The following is a 19,479-nucleotide window of genomic DNA, read 5'->3' as shown; positions in this document are numbered from 1 at the left end:
CCGCTCTACAATAGAATCTGAATTTATCATATTTACTTAAGCCAGTGACAAAGCTAAATGGCTCCATAATTTCTTAAAGGATATTCCTTATTGGCCCAATCCTTTGACACTAGTATGTATACTGAACAATTAACCGATCTCAATAAGAATAACCATGAACAACTAAGCAAGGAAACAATAAAGTAAGAAAGAAGAGAAGAGAAGAGAAGAGAAAATAGAGATGATCATCGAGAATTAGACAAAAAATGTAATTCTTTGTATTCAAGTCTTATTCAATAGTACATGATACATATGTATATATAGGAAGTTATTTAAGTGAGCTAAGACTACTAGTAGGTTAGTTGGTTTGTTAGATATGAGCTAGAAGTTAGTTATAACTGACTTCACTGTGTCGTTTCAGTAGTAATTTGATATAGCTGGATCAACCTTAACTACTTGCTTCAACACTCTCCGTCAAACTTAGCACTAAAGAGATTTATGAAGCCAAGTTTGGACATCAGATATTCATGTTGGACTTTAGTTAAGACTTTGCTAAAAATATCTACAAGTTGATCCTGAGTAGATAGATATTTAGTTTTGATCAGTCTCTGTTGAATCTTCTCCCTTACAAAGTGATAATCTATTTCTATATGTTTGGTTCTATCATGGTAAACTGGGTTTACAGCCATCTGTAATGTTGTTTTATTGTCACTAAAGATGGTAACTGGTAGTTGTAGTGATACTTGTAGATCCTTGATTAAATCAATTAACCAGGTAATCTCTACAATTATTGAGGCAAGACTTATGTATTCTGATTCAGCTAAACTTCTTGAGAGAATTGATTACTTCTTTGACTTCCAGTAAACTAATGAATCACCTAGTTTAATGGTGAAACCAGTAATAGATCTTCTAGAAAAGGCACAAGCTGCCCAGTCTACATTAAAATGAGCTGTAAGAACATCCTTTCTTGCACTAGACATTAAAAGTCCTTGTCCTAGCTTTCCTTTTGTACATCTAAAAACTCTGAGTGCTGCATTCATGTGAGATTATTTTGGATTATAAATTGAGTCACAGCCTAAATACTATAAGTTATGTCTAGTCTTATTACTGTAAGATATAGTAGCTTCCCTATTATTCTTTGATACATTCCCTGGTCAGCTAGTTTTTCATCATTAGGCCTTGTTGATCCTAGAACATGTTGATCATAGTCATTGGGTGTTAGTTTTTTTGTAGTGTCACATGGTGTGGGAGGAAGTTTAGCAGCACTAAGACCAGTTTCTGAAACCAAATTAAGGGAATACTTCTTTTGGTGCATCATAACTCCTTGTTTAGACCTTGAAAACTCAATACCTAGGAAGTATTTCAATTTTCCTAAGTCTTTCATCTTGAAGGATTTGTGAAGAGATTCCTTTGTCTCAATTACCTAATGTATCTTATCCCCAGTTACTAGTATATAATCAACATATACTAGTATAACAATTATTCCATCATTGGTTTTATTGATGTATAATAAATGATCATATTAGCTTTGCCTGAATTAGCCGTTGATCAATGCTTGAGACAGCTTTGTATTCCACTGTCTTAGTGTTTGTTTCAATCCATACAAGGATTTAGTAAGTCTGCATACTTTTCTATTCTCCCCCTGACCTCTAAATCCTTGTGGGAGCTCCATGTAGAATGCATCCTCTAAATCTTCTTATAGTAAAGCATTGAACATATCCATTTGATGAATGTGCCAGTGTCTAGCAGCTGTTATTTACAAAACTGTTCTCAATATGACCATTTTCACCACTGGACTAAAGTTTTCTTGGTAGTCTATGCCTTCTTTATGACTAAAACCTTTTGCAACCAGCCTTGCCTTAAATTATTATACTTCTTCTAAGGCTTTATAATTGATCTTGTAGATCCATTTGCACCCTATAGGTTACTTTCCTATTGCAAGATCAACTAATTTCTAGGTATTATTGTTTTGAAGTGCAACTACCTCAGTTTACATAGCATTTACCCATTTTGGATCCTTTACCGCTTCTACATATAAGGTAGGCTCCACAAGGTTAGAAAAATTAGATTGGTAGCATTGATACTTAGTAGATATATTATCATAAGAAACATAATTAGATAGAGGGTATAAAACATTGTCACTGATAATCAATGACACAAAATCTTTCATCCATGCAGGTGGATTTGAACCTCTGGTGGATTTTCTTTGGTCTTGTTGAGCAATTACTTGTAATCAAGTTATGATCCTTGTTGTGACAGGCTGTTCTGCAGCCTGCTATCCGGTAATAGATCTTGTTATTCTTCTTGTTAGAACAGGTTGTACATAGTGGTCCTATGTAGTGAGTTGACTTTGTGCAGTACTTGGTTGATCTGCAGTGAAGCTACTTATGGCTTGCTATTGAAGATCAACATTAGGTTGAGGTCTAGTCACAATAGTAGTATTAGGTAATTCAACTTTTGGATCATATGGATAAAACACATATTGTGGAGATTGAATGAAAATGTGTCCTCTCTAAACACCACATCCCTAATTACAAAGAAAATTTTGTTGGTGAGATCATAGAGAATGTAGCCTTTATTTGTTTCTGAATATCCCATGTGAACTGGTTTCCTAGATATAGGCATTAGCTTATTTGACTCATTGACAGAATTAGCATAACACAGACATCCTAATACCTTTAAATGATCTAAGGAAAGTTTTCTATTATACATCTTTTCATAAGGTGTCATATATCCTAATATAGCAGATGGAAGCCTATTAATTAAGTATGTTGCTGGTTGTACACAATATCCCCAAAATTTTAAAGGTATATTAGCTTGAAACATTAGAGCTCTGGTCACTTCCAACTAGTGCTTGAGCTTTCTTTCAGCCACACCATTTTTTTGGATGTATAAGAGCAAAAGCTCGGATGTTTTATCCCTAAGTTTGCAAACAAATTAGTGCATGAGTTGCTAACAAACTCTGTTCCATTATCTGTCCTGATGAATTTTACACATGCATCAAACTTAGTAAAATAAGATAACAAATGCTTAAGAATAACTACAAGATCATATTTAAGTTTAATCAAGAATATCTATGTCATTCTAGTAAATTCATCAACTACAGTCAGGAATAATTTATGTCCATCACAAGTAGGAACTTTGTATGGTTCCCAAAGTCCATATGAAGAAGATCAAATGGTTTAAGGCTAGTGGTAATACTAACAGGAAAAGCTATTCTGACTTGCTTAGCTCGAAGACAAACAGTATATTTATTGATAAAACCATCCAGAGAACCACTTTTATTAGAAAACATTTTACATAGTATTCTATATGGAATATGTCCAAGCCTCTTATGCCATAGTTGAAGATTTGTTTTATCAATTATCTCAGCACTGAGTACACAATCAGCTACTCTTCTATGTCCTGGTAGCTTTTGTCTTAGTAGAAAGTACTATCCATTCTTTTCTCTATCAATCTCTTTCACCTTCCCACTCCAAAGATCCTAAAACACACAGAAGTTAAGGAAGAAAGTTCCAAAATAATTAAGTTTTTTAGTATCCTATGAGACTGATAACAAGTTATATATGAATTGAGGTAAATGGAACATATTTTATATAGTGCTATTATGAGAAATACTACTAGAGCCAGTGTAACAAGTGAATATTATCATTAGGTAATGTTACTTTTTGTGGATACAATGACTCAAATACTAAACCTTTATTTAGAAGTTCAATGCCTGTTGTCATGTGATTTGTAGCACATGTATCAATAATCCACTCATGTGGTTTATCGTTGATCAACAGGGCTCTACCAATATCTATCATGCTTACTGCGGTAGTAGGGGGAATAGATGTTGAAACTTAGTTTTATTATTCCAGCATTTTGCAAATTTGATCATACTATCCAGGTGTAAACCTTGGTGTAATTATCCCATTATTTGATAAATTTTGTGAAGTTTGATAAGCACCATATGATTGAGTCTGTTAAGGTTGCATCTGTCAGTCTTCAACCACAATACTATGAGCACTAGAAGCAATCTTTCTCTGCTTAACTTTGTTATCAAACCCATTTCTGAAGTCATTATTGATTCTTTGATCTCTATATTTAGGATGACCTGGTAGACATCCAACTAATTTGTAGCAATCTGACTTATAGTAACCTTTTATGTTGCAATAATCACAGACAATATTTGGGTTATAGTTTGAAACATAGTTCCTTTTTCCCTTCTGATAACCACCTTGATATCCAGTTTTAGAATACATTGCAACAACATCAATTATAGTAGGCACAACACCAAGAAGATATGTTCCCTATACTAACTGAGCTACATACTTTTGATTCTCATAACTTATGATCACGGAGTAGGCCATGTTAGCAGTAGGTAGTGGTGTCATCAACAAGATTTGACTTTTTTCTTGTAAGTATGAATCATTCAAGCCCATTAGAAACTGATATAGCTTTTTCCTTTAAAGATAATCTAAGAAACCTCCTAATTTTTCACAGTTACAAGCAGATGATGGTACTAGAGACTCAAAATCATCCCATAAGTCTTTTAACTTAGTGAAATAAACAGAATAGATTGAACACCATGGGACACAGTTGTAATTTCTTGATGTAAATTATAAGTTCTTGATCCGTCTATTTTATAAAATATTTCTTTAAGATCTATCCATGCATCACAAGCCTTCGTGGCATGTAGTAACACTCCAACAAGGTTACTAGACATTGAATTCATCAACCATGACAATACTATTTCATTTCCTCTTGGTTAGCTAAATCAGTAGAGAAGATTATTTTCTTCCAAGAACCATCAACCATTCCAAAATTATTTCGACCTAATAATGCAATCCTAACTATGTTACTCCATACAACATAATTTTCACTTCCTTATAATTGAAATAAAACAAGTGAAGTACCTAAGATATTTGCAGTTGAGAGGTATAGAGGATTATTGATATCCAGAGTAGTAGTTGTAAACTGAAATGTAGTACTGGAGTTTGCATTATTCACTGGATGTACAGTTAAAGTACCAATTCCATCATCTCTGATCGCTATTGCAATTTATTACAGATGATTTGGAAAAAACTATCAGATTCTATAGTTCTTGAGTTCAAGAATAAATGCAGTTTTCAACTGAGAACTAGGATCGAGTCTCATGTACTGATTCAATTCAGTATATTCTTTGATACCATGAAGAATTAAGTGATCTCAATAAGAATCACCATGAACAACTAAGTAAGGAAGCACGAAAGTAAGAAAAAGAAGAAGAAAAGAGAAGAGAGAACAGAGATGATCATAGATGATTAGCCAAAAATTGTAATTCTTTATATTCAAGTCTTATTTAGTATTACATGATACATATGTATATATAGAAAGTTAGTTAAGTGAGCTAAGACAACTAGTAGGTTAGTTGGTCAGTTAAAGGTGAGCTAAAATATAATACCCCAAGTTTTCATATCATAAACTTCTCATCTTTTACTTACGAAATCAAATCCAGCCTAAAGAAATTGTTAACCCTAAGTTGACACTCTTGTTTCGATCTCAGCCATATAATTATTTTCATGAAAGCTCATGCACTCATAGATCAGTTCAATAGACCACTACGTTGGGATTCAATCATATAATTTATTTCAGTTGTGCATGATAACTTATAGACTTAGATTCCTTGGTAATTTCAGCCTAATTAACCCCATTTGAGGACGAATGTTCCCAAGGGGGAGATATTGTAATACCCCAAACTTTTCTAGCTTAAATTCATTCCTAGAATGTTAAAAGATAGTTTCCAAAATGAATAATAGTTATTTCATGTGGAATTTTAAAGATTTCAACCTTTTATTGTGTGAGAAATTGAATAATCGTTCCATCGTATACCAAATTTGCCTAAATCCAACACTCGGTGAAGAAGTTATGGCATTTTTAAGTTGATAGTGTGTCACCTGGACTCTCAGCATGTCCCAGAGCTAAGAAAATTGGCAGTTGTCAAATTCCAGTGAGACTCCGTAATTCCACCGCATCGCAAAGAAGTCCCATTTCACATTGGTCAATTTCCAGCAAGCCTACGTGATAGTTGCGCGTCGCGCCAGTGGCCAAAATGGCAAAACTATAGGGCACCGCGATAGCTTCACGTCGCGGAGAAATCCCGATTCCCACTCGTCCTTTTCTAGTGAGCCACCGTGATTGTGGCGTGTCATGGTGACCAACCAAATCGGGACTTTTGGTTATTTTTTCAGTTCCATTTAGGAGTTCAAAAAGGGTGTTTTGGTCAATTCTCAGGCCCCCAAATCTGTCCAAACACATGATTTACCACTATTACAAGCCTTCTATGCTTATATTCATCAAAATTTCTCTCAACCAAAACCCTAAGCTTCATCATTCAACTTCAAGAATCCCCAAGATTCCACCATTCTTTTTCCAAATCAGTTCAATATTCAAAGTTCTCAATTCAAGAACACCAAGAATTATCATTCAAGAGCACAAATAAGATCTCGAAAGCAAGCTTGTTCATCTAGTTAATCATCCAAGGTATGTGGGGTTTGAACAAGGATAAAAAAAATTTTAATTACAAATTTACTGTAATTTATGAGATTTTTCATGAAAGTAAAGTTAGGGTTTATGCCTATAATCATTATTTGCAAGATTATGAGATTTTCCACGATTTAGAAGTTGAATTACATGACTATATTCATCTTTCTATGCATTATACATAAATTTCTAGATTTTATGATGAATTATGAGTGTTTAAAATTATCAAGCATGAATTTTAAGATGTTTTAACATGAGCTTGATGCATGGGTCATTAAGCCCCAATTTAAGATTGTTATTTCGAGATTATTTGTGTCATGAGCACCCTCAGATAAGATTATTCGCAGATTTTGACAAATATTTGACCTTTTGGTCCTAAGCTAAGATAAGAATCCACTTTGTTCAAATAACTTAAGATTTAAAGAAAGAAAAGCATAATTAGTTTTCTTGTAAACCCTTGTGCTAGTTTTGAAGTGAATTTCTTAAGATTTTGAGCATAAGAATGGAAGTAGTATTTAGCACCGAGTTGGGTATGATTTCAAGGTTTCATACCCCATAACTACGTGCCAACGTAAGATTCAGATTTATTCCCACTTCTATGTGGATGACTCAGATTGTGATCAGTTTAGATAGAAGTTCTATTCCGATGGCAAGGGTAGAATAGTCCTACCTAATAGGGGCCAGATGTGGAACTCCACGGATGCTCACATGGTGTATGTTAGTTAGAAGAACCTCTCAAAAGATGTCCCCTACTGTTAAAACAATCTATTGGCTTAAAGTCTTAAGATAAAAGCATATGTTTTGAAAGCTATGGTTTTAAGATTCTTAAAGTCTTGAGATGAATTATTTCTTTTTTTAGAATAATTTTAAAAGAGTTTCCTTTCAGACTACAGATCTTAGAACAAAGAGAGTAACAGAAAAGTTTTCAGAAAACTTAGTGTAAAGGCTCACAAGTTTTACTCAGATTATGTTTTAAGGAAAGATAGTAACTTCAGATTTCAGCTTTTAGAATTCAGATTTTTAGAGTGAGTCCTTTCTACACTTAGACAATATGACTTAAAGAGAGAATACAAGATCAGCCTTTAGAACTAAATGTTATGGCTCACAGGATTTATAAAGTATTTTTGCTTCCTATTGTTGTATATTTCAGTATTTTAGATATTCCAGCTTATGTGAGTCATTTACATTTAGCATGCATCGTTTTACAAATTATGATGATTGATATTATGTTTTACTTATGCATTCACCCCTATATACTCAGTACATCCTCAAACTACTAATCCATATATATGTTTATGTGCTACATTATTTATAATATAGGAACGAGTTGTAGCACGCATGCCATATTCAGACAGCTTGCAGATTCCAGCCAACAGATGACGAGTCCTTCTACTTTGGGGACTTTAGTTAGATGTTATTTATGTATTTTACTTCCTTACTCTCACGTATTGATTAGTGATAGTTAGGGTTGTATCCTAGCTATCTATAGTCAATATAATAGAGGCTTCACAAATGTCAGTTAGAGTCAGTTATGTAATTTAGTCCCTCTTTTCAGATTTTATCAGAATGTACAAGTGTACCAGTATTGTATTTTCTCAGATTCCATCATGGTTATGTTTTCGCACATAAACGCTGTCATTTTATACATGTTTATTCAGTTGCTTATCAATATGCCAGCTCATGGGTTAGCATGGGATCATTTGTGGTCCTAAGTACTGTGTGATGTCTTGGGACCCATTTTTGAGGCGTTACATAGAAGTTAGTTATAACTGACTTCACTGTGTCATTACGGTAGTGATTTGATATGTTTGGAATACCCTTAACTAACTTTTTCAACATATACACTCTGATAGCCAATTTGTAATAGGTAGGGAATGGAGCATGATGTATAACGGTAAATCTTGTAATATAAGACAGAGAAATAATATCGTTAGAGAACTGCTCTTTAGTGAAATTATCACAACTAACTATTGAGGTCAAAGGATAATATCAAAACCACTTATAAAAGGTTTAACTAGAGAGGGAATTGAGAGATAGTTGGTGGAAATGGGTTTACGATATAAGGTAAGTCATCACGATGGTAACTCTACCTAGTATACTAAAGATCCCAAGAGCTAAGTTGAAGGAGATCAAACAAAGTTATGAGTGACGGTTCAACATTATCAATTAACTTAATCTATTCGTGATGAAGACAATGTTCAGAAAATAAGGATAAGGCTTATGGTTTGAAGCTTTATATTGATTTTTATGTTTGGTAGGTATGACCAAATAGTTTGATATATAGTATTAAATATTTAGAAATCACCTATGTGAGGGTGAAGTAGAAGTTGCTTCAAGAAGAATGATAGTTAAGGTTGATTTTCTAAGATCTCATGAAACCAGGAAGTGTTTATGGCTGAAATAGATAAAACCGTGAGAATCATAGATGATTAAAGTCTAGTTGTGTGACTTGTATTGTCTAGATATACAACAAAGTTCGGTGGTTCAAAGATCACATCCATCGATTACCCGAGTGCATCCGACATAAGTGCAACACAAAAAGTTTAAAGGAAAATCTACTTATCCAGATGTAATTAGTCTTTGCTTGTACATCATAAACTTGTAATATTTTTTATCTAATAGTCATTCCTTATTCATGCAGAGAATTGTTAGTTTTTTAAGTGGTGTGAATGAAAAATAAATTTATGATTTTTCGAAAAGACATCAAGAGAAAGGATGCAATTTGAATAGACCCTTTTTTACTTTGGATAGTTATGACCTTTCTAATGGATTGTGAACTTTCCAAAGAGTTGCACCTTTTTCAGAGAGGTGCACCTTTCTGAAAAATCGCTTCTTTTCTGAAGTGCACCACCTTTTGGCTACAAATATTTGATTTCTCCTCAAATATGAATATGATTTTTTTGAAAAAAATAATCTTCTTCTTAAAAAAACTCAAATGTGATTCGCTACCTTGAGTGTGTTCGTAGTTTGGTAAAATTTGAGGTACCACTATTCTATTGAAGTAATTCATTTTATCCTGAGAGGATATATTCCATAACCTCGGGTACTTGAGAAGAATAATTTTCTTAAGGACAGACCATAAATTCGGTGAACTTGAATCTTCTGATCTTCATCTTTTTCGAAATGTTTTATTTTGTTATTTTTCATAAAACAGTTTGAAATTCTTTATTGTTTTTGAAGTTGTTCTTGAACTTGTTGTTGAAGTTCATATTGTAAATATAAATTCTATTTAAGGAAAGACAACATGTAAGGTTCATCGTTGGGGTTTTGGGGTTTAATATACCTATTAGTTTCATTGATTTTCCTATCTTTGTGTCATTCTATCCTTAATTTCTTGTCTTGTTATATTAGCTTGTTCTTGTGATTTTTTGTACGTATTTCTCTTCTCGTATTTTGTCATGTTGTCATTTGGTATCAGAGCCAGATTAGGATCATTCCCACTATTCTAGTCTTGGATTGTTGTATTTTAAACAAAAATATTTTTGAAAAATACCAAATTTTGAATTTTTGATTTTTGAGTTTTCTTAAGTTTCTAATACTAGAATTGTGTTCTTTAGCATTATTTGAGTCTAAATCTGAAATTTGAGCTTAATCAGAGTGATTTGAGGATTCTACCGTTGTTGAGTTTTGAGTTTTGGGGAAAGTGAAGTGAGTTTCCAGATCTGGGAATTCTAGCTTGGATTTGAAGCTTAAAAGTTATTGGAAAGTATTCCTCATACCAAAAGGAGCCCTGATCTTGAATTTGAAGTGATACCAAATTAAAACGAGAGAGTTTGAATTTTGTCGATTCAACATCTTCATGGTGTTGTTCAAATTTGTAAGTGGATTTAATTTTTGAGAGCAACTACTTAGGAATTTGGACCTAAAAGCATTTGAATCTTGTTCGGGAGGTCAAAAGGAGCTTTTGATTAAAATTTTATTGAATTTGAAGCTCATTTGATCGAGGGTCAATTTTTAAATATTTATGTGTTCTTCATGATCTTCTTATCTTGTTGAAGAAGAACTTTCAAAAAGGTTAGGTTTGATCTAAAAAAGGGTAAAAAGAAAATGTATTTGTATGTTAAAGAAATATTTCAAAAGAAAGAAGTACAAAAAGGGTCCATGGAAGCTTAAAATTCGGAGGCTACAACAAGTTGTATAGGGCATATGCACTACCATTTACATGGGCAGATGGCCATTTGCATAGGCAGATGACTTTGCAGGTGACTTTTCAGCATTTTGTTTTGACCTACGAACCCTATATGCGAGGGCAGGTCATGACATGCGTCCGCATCTCACCAGAATTCATCTCAACCACCCATAGTCTGATTTTCTCAGGTTCTAACATCTTAGTTTCATTTCTTTGATTCCTAATCACTTTTTTTATTCCTAAACAAATTTTCAATCAGTAATTAACCTTCTTAGTTGTTGATTAGTTGTTGATTCCATTTCTTTGTTTGTCCCATTTCTTTGTGTACTTTTCTAGATTTATTTCATAGTTATTTCTTAAGTGAAGTTCATACTTGCTTCAATTCATTTCTCAAGTGTACCTGGCTTTGGGAGATAAAATCGGAACTACCATGGGTAGGGCAACCTTTGATATCTTAGTAGAGATAATCATGGTGTTGCGGCAAGATGTGAATGGATTGATTGGGGATTGGTCACATATGAAACGAAGGATAACAAATTTAAGATGTCTTACTCCAAGACACCTCAACTGGACAAAATGTTTCTATTATAACTACACCGAGGATCATTCACCAAAATTGTGCTCGAAGATCTCAAGAACATATTCTCTCAATCCAAACCAATATAAATAAAGCTCCATAAAATGTTGTTCGAACCCCCCCACCCCTCCAAATCTAATTAAGCGAAAACTTTTTCCACCTTAGGTCTACTAATCGTGATACTTGCATTTTACCTAGTACCACACTTTCTCTTGTGCAGGGTCATGAACAAATACTTTCAAAGGAGGATTCAAGGAGAGTGTATTATGAAAATATACTTGAAGGTCTAATAGAGTTCTTAACAAAGGATTCCAAACTTGGAACGTGTGATGACAAGTCTATAAAATATTTGGATTCGATGTCGAATCCTTTTCTAGAATGGGAGGATGATAAAAGTCGAATTAGTTTCAGTCTTTTAATAACTGTGCCTCATGGACAACACCTAAGGATCCAAAACTTGATCACGATAGGAAAGCAAATACATGTTTTGGTGATAGCTTGGCACACATGAGGCACTATATCCGATGATACAATCTAAGGGCCCATTGAGCAACATTGTGTTTGGATGATAGCTTGGAGCATTAGAGGTGCATAGCTAAAAGTGCAAAATGGGCTGTTTTTTCATATTAGGTCACTTTTGGACCCATTTTGTAATAAATAGTCCATGATAAGCCAAGTAATATTAGGCTATTTTATAGAGCCACTAGGTCAGATGAGATTCAAGTGGATTTTTGAAAGAGCCGAGTGGGAAAATATATATGGAGTGACTAATCAAGTTATTTAATGTCATTTTTAGGATGACAAAGATTCATGAAGCTTGAAAATGAAGTACGATGATTCTGTTGTACAAGAATAAGAGTGAGATTCACCATTGTAGCAACTATAGGGGTATCAAGTTGTTAAGGCAAAGGTTTGGAAGAGGTGGTGGAGCGTTGAGGTTGAGGAAGATTGTAAATACTTTTGAGAATCAATTCATATTCATGCCAAGAATCTCGACTACAGAAGTCGTTCATACCTTAAGGAGCCTGGTAGGCCAATATAGGAGGAAGAAGAAGAAGGATTTACACATGGTGTTCATGACCTATAAAAAACTTACGATAAAGTCCCCAAGGAGGTTCTTTAGAGATGCTTAGAGCTACAAGTGTACTTGTAGTGTACACTAGGTCGATTAAGGACATGTGCTATTGAACCAAGACTCAAGTAAGAATAATAGGAGAAACATCGAATCATTTTTCTGTATTGATTAGGTTGTACTAAGGATCGACCCTTAGTCAAATTTTTATTTGCCTTGGAGATGGATGTATTGATGCAAAAAATTCAAGGTGAGGTGATATAGGTACATACATTTATTTGTAGATGGTGTTATTTTGATTAATGAGACTCACGAATAAGTTAATGCTAAGTTAGAGATGTGGAAATAGACCCTGGAGTCTAAAAGATTCAGATTGAATAGGATCAAGATGACATATTTAAAGTACAAATTTTAAAAAGGTTACGCATGAGTAGTGTAGTAGTGAGGCTTGATACTCGGGTCAGGTTATTCAAAAGAAAGATAATTTTAAGTATCTTAGGTCAATTATCTAGGGAAATAGGGAGATTAACGAGGATGTCACTCACCGAATTGGTGCAGGGTGGATGAAATAGAGGATCGCAGTAGGAGTTTTGTATGATAAGAAGGTGCCAGCTAAACTTAAAGGCAAGTTCTACAAAGTGGTGGCTAGACCAACTATATTGTACAAGGTAGAGTGCTGGTTAGTCAAAAACTATCTTATCTAAAAGATGAAGATGAAGAAGATGAAGATGTTGTGATGGATGCATGGATTTATTAGGAAAGATAGGACGAAAATGAGGTTATACAATATAAGTAAGAGGGATTTCGATGGAAGATGATATATGGGAAGTGAGGTTGAGATGATTTCGACGTATGATGAGGAGATGCACAGATATCTTAGTGCAAAGATGTGAGAGGTTGACTATGGATAGATTTAAGAGAAGTAGAGGTAGATCAAAAAAATCTTGGAAGGAGGTGACTAGACAGGACCAATATTTTAAAAGGCGTTGTGACGCGAGACATTCTATTTAGCACAGGGTGAGGCGCAAGCCTGGCGACGGAGCAATTACATACTTGCCAAGTTACATTACTCTAGATAGAAAGGTATGGAGGAAACGAATTAGGATAGAAAGTTTGTAGGAAGGTATGTTTTTTTTTGTTGCCCGTACTAATGGTCGTGATGTTGTGCTTGTCGTTTCTTGTTCCTGGACCTTTGATGATGTTGTAGTATCGGGTAGATCGAGGATAATATTATTTTGTAGTAGTCTTGTTTTGGTTACTATTTGTTGTTGTGATACTACTTATTGCTTTTTATTCTTATAATATTATATAATTTTTAGACTGATATTCCCTTGCATCGGAGATCTATTGAAACAACCTTTCTACTTTACCTCTAAGATAGAAGTATGAATTATGTATACTTATTCTCCCCAGATCTCACTTTGTAGAAATACAGTGAACGTGTTGTTGCTTTTATTACATTAGGAAGAAAAAAAAATCTTTTGTTTTCACTTTTTTTATTTAAGAAAGGAACTTTGGAAAATGTTTTTTTAAAAAAATAAAATTGAACACTAGTTATTCTTTCTCTCTGGTAAAGTACCAAGTTCATCTTAGTTTAATGGAAGAAGCTAGATTCCTTCAAGAAAACCTAATTTAGTTACGATTTCTTTGAAAATTTTCTCAACTCCTTCAGGGGTAGTAAACAGTTTGTTTTACGCATTGATAATTTTGAGGGCTCAAAAATTTTATATGAATTTATGATTTTAAATTCACTTAAAATAATATTAAAGATTGTAAAATATAAAAGATATAAAATTAAATAAATAAATAAAGAAAGAAATAAATTGTAAAATATAAAAGATATAAAATTAAAGAAAGAAAGAAAGAAAGAAAGAAAGAAGAACTACCTACTTTTTATTAAAATATTTTAGAATTTTTTATCAAATCTTCATATTAATAAATAAAGGTTTCACAATAACATTCAGTGTAATGCACTGCAAACCAATAACTAACATATTAATTAAAATTAGTCCTTACTTTTATAAATAACTAGTTTAGGAGTATGTGCCTCACGCCTGTACCTCACTTTATTGAGTTCAAATATTACACTAAATAGGATATTTGTTTAAATAATAAAGATGACTACAATAATTAAATTCAACGTCTTTTGGAGAATTTATTTAATTAAACCTAACCTTTACCAAAAAAAATTGTCAAAGTCAATCGACATTCATCTACCACCTGTAAACTGCAACAAAACAATCCGATGATAGAAACATCAAAACAATATAATTAAATCTAACCTTTACACAAAAAATTTCTCAAAACCGTCTGACACTCATCTACCACCTGTAAACTATGACAAAATAATACGATAATAGAAATATCAAAATAATACAACTAAACTTTACTTTTAAACAAAAAAATTTCTCAAAACAGATATATAAAAACAATACAACCTAACCTTTATCTAAAAAAATTTCTCAAAACCGACCGACATTCATCTACGACCTGTAAATTCATCTACGATCTGTAAACTACAACAAAATAATACAATAGTGATCACAAAACTTTAACTTTGATGAAATAATTCTTGTCTTAGCGAAAATTTTTACTGTAAAGAATGACTTGAATAAAAATAAAGAAGATATATATATACAGACACATTGATTTCTATTATGTTGATAAAAATAGTAAAGAAGTTGAGGGTTAGAAAATTAAGCATCCGTCAATCTAGACATGTGACCGAATTAAGTTAGATAAACATCAATCATATTTTCCCTATAAGTAAACCGATTTCTTCAGTATTTTAACGTGTATCTCAATATTTATAGAAATATTTTCTTAATAGAGTCCTATTTTAGAAGTATTTTTCTATCCTATTTTTGAAGTATTTTTCTTCAAATCACCTTTATATGAATCTTCACACTTTTAATTATAGATAAATTAGCCTTTGTGGTCTTTTTTTTTTTTTGTATGTTTTGTTTTGTTTTTCTTTTTACTTTCTTCTTTTTTTTTTTCCTTTTTTCCTCCACACGTTTTCTTCTTCCTTTTCAATTCAATTAGTTTTCTTTCCATTTATGTATTTTCTTATTTTTTTTGTTCTCTTTTTTGCTTTGGACGTTTTTTCTCTTCTTCTTTTCTATTCAAATCAGTATTATTTTTTATTTATTTAATTTATTAATAAATTACGTATAAGGTAAGATTTGAATTGATTTAGAACTTTCTTTCCTAACTCAAATAAGAATTTTAATATTAATAATAACTAAATAATAATTTGACGAAATAGTGAAAAGACGATTTTGTGTAAAGAGGGGACTTTTAATGAAGGGCAAAAAGTTCAAATCATTTTTATAAGGATTTTCACACTTTTAATATATATATAGAGAGAGAGATTATAGATTATAGATATAGATAGATTATAGATAATATTACTATGTTAAGTTAAATTCTTAATGTCCTTTAAGAATACTATACTAAAAAAAAATAGTATGTAAGAATAAAAAAAACAACTCTAAATTATTGATAATATTTTTATTATGAGTATATATTTGACGCCTCATATTAAAATTTGACTTTAAACCACTAATTTTATTGTGACGAATTTAAACTCCTTCCACTTACTCTTTTTATTTTATAATTTGAACTTAATTTAATTTCTTCCAAAGAAGGTAGTGATATTATTTATCTAATTTTCTTCTTAGAACATGTATGGTTTTTTTTTCCCTCTTTTTCCGCCGGTCATAACCCAGAACGAGAAAGCAAACATGTTAGTGGTTGGAGAAAAGACCTATAAACTTGGTGTAAAGTAGCCATTATATTAGGAAAATGATTTTATTGGTTGAATTAGCTAGTCGTCCTCCTAAAATTCTAGTTATAAATACACCATAAAATGTGTAAGTAAAAAATTGTTTTTGTAAGTTTATTGTGACGGTTGGGTAGCAGATAATTTCTTTCTTCGTCCAAAAGTTATACAGTACAATTAGGTAAATTTTTTATTTACTTTTAAAATTATACTTGAAGATACATATGTGACAATTGATATTTTTATTTAATAATCGTATGCTCAAATCAGTTTGCGTGCATCTAAATTAAATTTTCTTATATTATTCTTGACTCTACCATTGATTGTGGTACTGCTGGGTTTAACAATGATGAAATATTTGAATCATTCTAAAAGGTTTTTAAGTCAAGTTAGTTCCTAACAATAGATAATTTAGTCGTGGTCCAAATTTTATGGAACTTATGTAATTTTTGTTCCTCTTTTCAACATTTTGGTTATGGAAAATTAGCTTTCTTAATTCAAGATTAATCTTTATGTTTTTCAGATTATTCAAGAATGGTTTGGTGCAATAATTATTGGTGCAGTTATTGTGCAAAATTCATCCAACCCAACTATTATGGTGACAAAATGTAAGCTTTATTTTCTTAAGATTTTGTTTTTCCTTATGAATTCAACTCTTTGTAATTCATGATTAATTCTAATTACTTTTTCTTCTCTAAACATTGTGGATGTTGTAGTTTATGTGGGAAAGTCCTTGATGAAGTCCTTGTGGCTCAACAGGTTTGCCTTTGACACAAATTATTGGTTTTGGTTGATTTTATGTTCTTTGTGTTTTCAAATTTGTAGTAATTGCAATTGTTCTTGTTGGAAATATTTATTGGGATGGCGTCACTCATAATGGGGAGCTAATTATCCCATTAGCCTATTAATTTGTTCTCCTTCTAGACCCTAGCCACACCATTATGACGGGTGTTTGAAGAAAGATGATATTCTACATTAATTGACGGCCACACAAGTTTTTATTTTATTGGATACGGTGGATGAGGTGCAAAAGGACAGATGGCATTACCAAGAACCAGATATGGTGTCCCTGGACCTCGGCGCGGTGGAGATTTTCTATTTAGTTGCAGTTAATAGAACAGCCATTATCTCTCGATATATATTAGTTTGAACGGGTAAAAGCACACAAAAAAAATTACCAGTAACATTTCTAATCATCACGGTAGCAACACTCATACCTTGATTAGCTCTTGAATTTAAATTTATCAACAAGGCCGGGCTGGGTCAACTCGAAACCGGCCTATGCTTTTAACCGGTTCGTGAGTCGATTCAGTTCTGAATCTGTTTTAATGGGCCGGTCCGATATAATATTTTTTTAAGAAATAACTCGAGACTGACCCATTACACAGACCGATCCAATCCGGGTCAAACCGGTCAAAACCTAAAAAAAAAAAAAAAAGTTTTTTCTCCAATATACACTATATATATCCACCTATATATATTTTAAATAGGTTAAACAATATACACACAATATATATACACTATATATATATAGTATATACTACATTAGAATTTAAAAAACATATACACATATACACAATTACACATGTAATTATGTATACGACTATACGTTATATATACAACTTTAGACTTTAGAATCTATAGAAAATATATGCACATATATACGTACCATTCAATATATGTACTACTTTAAATAAAATATCTACTGCAATATATATACTACAATACATGCGCACACACACACACACACATACTATATATATATATATATATATATATATAGTTATACTAGATTAGTGTACGTGTTTTGCACGTGTGTCTAACGTCAATCAATAAAATATACATAAGAATTAAGAACAATATAATTAGAAAGTAGCAATATATTAACGTTAAAAATGAGATATTTATTTAAATTATATAAATAAATATTTTATCTCAAATATATTATTATGTGATGTATCTCGCTTCAATGTTTATTCTAAACAAAAAGAACAAAGTTAATTTGAATTTCATGCTACTAAAACTATTCTCAAACCTCATTATTCCTTTCATAGGAGACACCTTCAAGAACGTCAAATCACTTCAAACTCCAAATCTCTTTGCCTCAATCAAAATAAAATCATTAAATTCAATCTTTACACACAAAATAAAATCATTAAATTCAATCTTTACACACAAATTTTTTTTCAAAGTCGTCCGACACTCATCTACCACCTGTAAACAATAACAAAATAATACTATAACAGAGATATCAAAATAATACAACTAAACATAACCTTTACATAAAAAATTCTTCAAATCCGACCAACATATATCTATCACATGTAAAGTGCAATAAAATAATACGATAAAAATGATATCAAAATAATACAATTAAACTTAAATTTTACACACAAAAATTTTTCAAAGCCGATCGAGATTCATCTACGAACTCTAAACTACTACAAAATAATAAACTAATAGAGGCATTACGATAATACAATTAAACCTAACATTTACCTAAGAAAAATTTTCAAAGCTGACCCATATTCATCTAGCCTCTGTAAATTAAAATAAAACAATAAGATAATAAAGATATCAAAACAATACAATTAAACCTAACCTTGACACAAGAAATTTTTCAAAGTCAATCGACATTCATCTACGACTAGTAAACTATAAAAAAATATATAATAGTGAAAAAAAACTTTGATTTTGATCTGACTAAGTCTTGTCTGAGAGAAAATTTTGATCCTAAAGAATGATTTTGAATGAAAACAAAGAAGATATATATATATATACACATGTTGAATTCTATTATGTTAACAAAAATAGTGAAGAAGTTGAGGGTTAGAAATCAAGTATACACCAATCTAGACATGCAATCGAATCAAGTTAGATGAGCATCAATCATATTCTCCCAATAGGAAAATCGATTTGTTCTCTAGTTTAACGTACATCTCAATATTTATAAAAGCATTTTCTTAACAGAGACTTATTTTAGGAGTATTTTTCTAATTGAATAGTAGAAAAAATATTAATTAATTATCCTACCATATATTTTAGGAGTTTCATATATTTTTGGAAGTCTAGTAGAAATAAAAATATTAATTAATTCTCCTACCATATATTTTAGGAGTCCCATATATTTTAGAAGTCTAGTTAATATAATAAAAAATAATTAAATAATAAATTAAAAAATAGTGAAAAGACAGTTTTATCTAAAGAAGAGTCTTTTAACAAAGGGTAAAAATTTAAATCACGTTTCTATAGATAGATTATAGATTATAGATATTTATAAAACCTAAAAGAGTTTGATTTAGAACTTCTATAAGATTTGTATTACACATTTTTTTTTTGTATTAAATTAGGATAACACTGAGTTTTCTCAAAAAGAAGGCAATTTGTAAGGGCAAAATAAACGGTTTTTAAAGTTTCTTATTTTCCAAAAATAA

The 19,479-nt window shown here is 31.6% G+C and overlaps 1 long non-coding RNA gene across 1 annotated transcript; it reads left to right on the top strand.

The window, feature by feature from the left end:
- Positions 1–16,567: 16,567 nt before the first annotated feature.
- On the top strand, positions 16,568–17,489 carry LOC124898846. Its single transcript, XR_007055627.1, has 3 exons — positions 16,568–16,653; positions 16,762–16,804; positions 16,970–17,489. It is a non-coding gene; the product is annotated as an uncharacterized LOC124898846 (long non-coding RNA).
- The last annotated feature ends 1,990 nt before the right edge of the window (positions 17,490–19,479 follow it).

The sequence above is a fragment of the Capsicum annuum genome, chromosome 5 (genome assembly GCF_002878395.1).
Source record: "Capsicum annuum cultivar UCD-10X-F1 chromosome 5, UCD10Xv1.1, whole genome shotgun sequence".
In the NCBI taxonomy this organism is placed as follows: domain Eukaryota; kingdom Viridiplantae; phylum Streptophyta; class Magnoliopsida; order Solanales; family Solanaceae; genus Capsicum; species Capsicum annuum.
The sequence above is the reverse complement of the archived record's forward strand: the minus strand, read 5'-3'. Positions and strand labels throughout refer to the sequence as shown.